Below are 6,170 nucleotides of genomic sequence, written 5' to 3'. Positions count from 1 at the left end.
GAGACACTAATTTATTGTTGCTTTGTTTTGTATATTGTAGTGGTACAGTGGGTAGGGTAGTTGCACATATAGATGATATTGCACAAACATATACAGCAAAAAAATATAATTCAAACTGATGTATGAAATAATGATGTAATAGCAAATTCCTTTGCTGAATGCAAATGACAACATGGGAAATGTTATGGAGGATGCCTACACGGTAACCAGCGTAAACACATTAATGAGTAAAAAAATACACATTTTTTATATTTATATGCAGCTGTCAAAAAATGTGTAAATTTGGAGATCTTAAAATGTGTAAAAAAGTACACATTTTAAGAATGAAGTACCAGTCAAAAAATGTGTATTTTTATAATCATTAATGGGTAAAAAAAAAACTTCAAACTTTGCTGTATCCTGCGTAAACAAGACGCCATTTGTATATATTTCCTGTTTAACGGAAAATGAAGGAACTATGTTCCAAGCTGGACAGTGCAACGATGGACGTACTAGACGGTAGGTGATTAATACTTTTTTCATAATTAAGTTTTAGAAAAAAAAAAATCATTCAGTGTCCGGTGTGTCGCTTGCTTGCTTCATACTGATTTTTTGTTTTTTTCCTTGATTTGTTTTTCTGTGCTGAGTACCAATGCTACTGACGACAGAAAGGCAGCTCCCACACCTGGATCCTTCCCGTTCGATCCATCAACTCATGAACCGGGGACCAATGGCTTCACTTCCCTTCCGAAGGGAGGCGTGATTCTCGGCGTGATCAGAGATGTTATGCCTCAGAACATCCCAGCGGTGGGATTGAACCCAGGCCTGCTGGGGTAAGAGGTAATCACGCTTATCTCTACACCACCGGTGCCACTACTGATTTTCTGATGGCATTCCTTTTTTTTTTAAATAAAATATTATTTTATTCGAGCAATCTTTATTTTATCATTGACACAAATAAGAAAAGTCCGAAGTTAATAAAAAACCATGCGCACCCATTATATTTAAGTTCTAGAAATGATTACTTATTACACATTTCGCTGTAAAAACCGTTCTTGAAAAATGTGTAAAAAATACACTTCTATTGACGTTTGCTGGGTTTACACATAAATGTGTAAACGTAGTTTACACATTTTATGAGTACCCTAATAAAAAATAACCATAAACGAAAGATAACCCAAATCATCGAATTATTCAACAAATGGTTTGGATGATACTCAGAACACGTCGTTAAGCAAATTAACCATACAATGTTTATTAGGGTAGGCCCCTTTTTTCACGAAATGTGTGAAATTTTACACATTAATGTGTTTACACTGGTTACCGTGTACACGGTAACCAGCGTAAACACATTAATGTGTAAAAAAAATACACATTTTTTATGTTTATATGCAGCTGTCAAAAAATGTGTAAATTAGGAGATCTCAAAATGTGTGAAAAATACACATTTTAAGAATGTAGTACCAGTCAAAAAATGTGTATTTTAATGTTCATTAATGGGTAAAAAAAACTTCAAAACTTGCTGCATACTGCTTCGTTGATGCACGCCATTTGCCTAAGCGAATAAATTTCAGCAATTTTAGGCAAAGGATGAGGAACTACGTTCCAAATTTAAAGAGCAACGATGGACAAGCTAAAGGGTAAGTGGTTTATATTATTTTCATAGCTTAGCCCTAGAAAAAAAAAACATTTTTAAGTTTTTCATTGCCCGCTGTCTGGCTGTGATTTTTTTTTTAAATTAAATTGTATTCAATGCAATCCGAGCAATCTTTATTTAATCATTGGCACAAATAAGAAAACTCCATTCGTCCCCATCATATTAAAATTCTATAAATGATTACTTTTTACACATTTTGCAGTAAAAACCGTACTTGAAAAATGTGTAAAAAATACACTTCTTTTGACGTTTGATGGGTTTACACATAAATGTGTAAACGCAGTTTACACATTTTATGAGTAGACCCCTTTTTTCACGAAATGTGTGAATTTTTACACATTAATGTGTTTACGCTGGTTACCGTGTAAGCTGGTCAACAACGCGAACAACGATGATTTGGTCTATTCCAGCTATAAACTTTGCCAACGCGTCTTGACGGCGATTTTAACAGGACAACGAAATATTTTTTATTATATTGGAAAATAAAGTTTATTAACGTGTTTCCTTTCTCCTCACCTCTTATACCGCACATCGCCCGCGACCTCCTTGCCTATATGTAAAGTCGGTGTATAATGAGTCACGCCAAGAGTGAAGCCAACCCGCATAAACGCGAACCATAAATTGACCTTACCTAAAATGGTTAAAAATTGTTTATAATCCCTGCTAAACTTTAACTGAAATGGTTATGGAACTTTACATGAACGTTTAATGATAAAGTTTCAACCTTATGTATTATGGTTTTTTGGAACTGGACCTTATAAATAATGGGTTGTTAAGAACCATTACCGTTCCAAATTCTTGTTTTCTCCATACATTTTCGGAAAGAGAACTATATTAGAACCTTTTAACTTATGGTTTGAGAACTTTAATGGTAATGGTTATGGTAGTCAGTAAGGTCCACGAATGGTTTTGTAACATCGATCAACTTTATGTGGAATATATCACGAATTGGTTGCATGTAATTTACTGATTACCAATTCACGATATATTCCACGTAAAGTTGAGCGATAATACAAAACCATTAATGGACCTTACTGACTACCATAACCATTACCATTAATGTTCTCAAATCATAAGTAAAAACGTTCTTATATAGTTCTCTTTCTGAAAATGTATGGAGAAAACAAGAATTTGGAATGGTAATGGTTCTTAACAACCCATTATTTGTAAGGTCCAGTTCCAAAAAACCATAATACATAAGGTTGAAACTTTATCATTAAACGTTCATGTAAAGTTCCATAACCATTTCAGTTAAAGTTTAGCAGGGATTATAAACAATTTTTAACCATTTTAGGTAAGGTCAATTTATGGTTCGCGTTTATGCGGGAAGTCTACCTATTGAACTGTCAAAGCGGCTACCTATCGTGCAAAGTAAATAAACATTACGGTGCTATGAAAGGTTCACGAAAGGTATTGCTATAAAATATAAAATACAATCGAAGAATAAGCATAAACACGCAGTGAGCGTTAAATTGTCATGGGATACGCTCGGTAATGATTAGTAATGAGAATTTCTACTATTTTTTGTTAAGATAATTTGACAAAATCACTGATATAATGATTTACTACAGCCGCAGTATTTTGTCTCTCGCTAGAAGTCAGTTGAAGTTGTTGTAGAAGTCCTCTGTTGCCAAGTGAAAAGAATTGTAATCTTTCGAAAACCGTGATGTGAGTTCAACTATTTTTCTCTTGGCGTGACTCATTATACACCGACTCTACCTATATGTATAGTGACAAAGCTGTATCACCATTTATATACCCACCATGATTCCAATTAGAATTTTTACGAGGATTTCTTATTCTTACTAGAATAAATTTGAGAGTACATATTGCAATCGAACAGAAATTCAATCACCTTTATGTTTTGTGTGCTTCTCAAATTCAACTAGTTTTTGGAACCAAAAACAATATTCTAACTCTATTGATTAATTGATCTTCGTTGGTTAATAAATGGCACCAAGAAATGTGCAAAATATTGCAATGCAATCAATTATTATTTTGCACGTAAATCGAATCAAAAATAAAAGTCAATTGAAATGCTAGTTTCTATCAAGGGTTGCAAGATAATTTAGGAACAAATCCCTGCTGCCGAATTGTATTTTGTTTTCTCCGCCTATCTCTCCCTCTGAGTGCTTCTAGTGACGACGTCATAAAAAGCAATTTTGCGAAATAAGAAGGAAAACAAATTTTATCTATTTCTGCATGATGATTTTGCTTGCTTGTATTTTTTTGTAATGTCGTCGGGAAGTATCAGCTGGATATTTGGTTTTTTTTTTTTAGAACTGCTTACTTCAAAACAGGCAAAAACTCACAAACAGGCTGCTTTTTCATGGTATAAATTGTGACAATTCCATAATCAATAAATTATCTTAACATTTAGTGGCAGACCATTCATACATTTTGGTAGCATACATAAATTCTAAAATCCATATTAAATTTCCTACACGGTAACCAGCACACATTAATGTGTAAAATTTCACACATTTCGTGAAAAAGGGGTCTACTCATAAAAATGTGTAAACCCATCAAACGTCAATAGAAGTGTATTTTTTACACATTTTTCAAGAACGGTTTTTACTGCAAAATGTGTAAAAAGTTATCATTCAAAGAAATTAAATATGATAAGGACGCATGTTTTTTTATAATAATATCGGAGTTTTCTTAATTGTGTCAATGTTAAAATAAAGATTGATCGGATTCAGTAATATTTTATTTAAAAAAAATCACAGCCAGACACCGGACAATGATAACCTTAATAATGATTATTTTTCTAGGGCTTAGCTATGAAAATAATATAAATCACTTACCCTCTAGCTTGTCCACCGTTGCTCTGTTACAGTTTGGACCTCGGTTTGGACCATAGTTTCTCCAATTTTCTGTTAAAATTGGCGTTGACGAGAGCTCTGTAACTCTTTACTCCTATGGAGAAATCTCATATGTAACTGTCAGTCTATGTGTGAAACATGGCGGACTTTTTCTTATTCTCTCACTTCAACGCAAAACCCCATAAGGAACTGTCAAAATGTGTGTGAAGAAACGTCACTTCGGGACTATAGTCGCTATATTCATAGTCTGGTGGATAGAATTTCGAGCAATCAAAAAGCGGAACCAATTCAATATATTTTAGACCAACAATTGAAAAGGTACTATCCACTTTAATAAACAAAACGTTGATTATGCTTCCTCGCCAATCGATTACAAATTACCGGCATCATCGGATAGGGGAAACTTTCCTCAACCCAAAGATGGTGTTAGTTTGCGTAGGCGAGTCTTGAGTCACGAGAAAAGAGTTTCCGAATTTTTGTTCGCAATAGCTGATGTGCTCTTTTTCTGTTATTGGTTGTGATTTGCTCGATTGGTTCCGTTATTTGACAGCTCAATTGGTTCCCGAGATTCTATCCGCCAGACTATGAATATAGCGACTATATTCGGGACTGGTGTCAAGGCGAATTGCTGAAGGTTGTTCGCTTACACGGTAACCAGCGTAAACACATTAATGTGTAAAAATTCACACATTTCGTGAAAAAAGGGGTCTACTCATAAAATGTGTAAACTGCGTTTACATATTTATGTGTAAACCCATTAAACGTCAAAAGAAGTGTATTTTTTACACATTTTTCAAGTACGGTTTTTACTGCAAAATGTGTAAAAAGTAATCATTTATAGAATTTTAATATGATGGGGACGAATGGAGTTTTCTTATTTGTGCCAATGATTAAATAAAGATTGCTCGGATTGCATTGAATACAATTTAATTAAAAAAAAATCACAGCCAGACAGCGGGCAATGAAAAACTTAAAAATGTTTTTTTTTTCTAGGGCTAAGCTATGAAAATAATATAAACCACTTACCCTCTAGCTTGTCCATCGTTGCTCTTTAAATTTGGAACGTAGTTCCTCATCCTTTGCCTAAAATTGCTGAAATTTATTCGCTTAGGCAAATGGCGTGCATCAACGAAGCAGTATGCAGCAAGTTTTGAAGTTTTTTTACCCATTAATGAGTATTAAAATACACATTTTTTGACTGGTACTACATTCTTAAAATGTGTATTTTTTTACACATTTTGAGATCTCCTAATTTACACATTTTTTGACAGCTGCATATAAACATAAAAAATGTGTATTTTTTTACACATTAATCACCCCTATTCTGTATTTCGTTTCGAACGAAATTCTCATACAAAAAAATATTTTTTTGTATGAGAATTTCGTTCGAAACGAAATACAGAATAGGGGTGAACGTGTTTACGCTGGTTACCGTGTAGGTAAATGGCGTTCATCAACGAAGCAGAAGTTTATTTTTACCCATTAATGAGTATAAAAATACACATTTTTTGACTGGTACTACATTCTTAAAATGTGTATTTTTTTACACATTATAGGATCTCTAAATTTACACATTTTTTGACAATTGCATATAAATATAAAAAAAATGTGTATTTTTTTTACTCATTTATGTGTTTACGCTGGTTACCGTGAAGGTGGATAACCTTATCAGATATCTGTGCGGTTTTATCAGCACTTGACATTTAGCT

Source organism: Ochlerotatus camptorhynchus, unplaced genomic scaffold, assembly GCF_037179485.1.
Source record: "Ochlerotatus camptorhynchus isolate MF236.1 unplaced genomic scaffold, CSIRO-AGI_Acam_v1.1 ptg000624l, whole genome shotgun sequence".
Classification (NCBI taxonomy): domain Eukaryota; kingdom Metazoa; phylum Arthropoda; class Insecta; order Diptera; family Culicidae; genus Ochlerotatus; species Ochlerotatus camptorhynchus.
Note: the sequence above shows the minus strand (reverse complement) of the source record.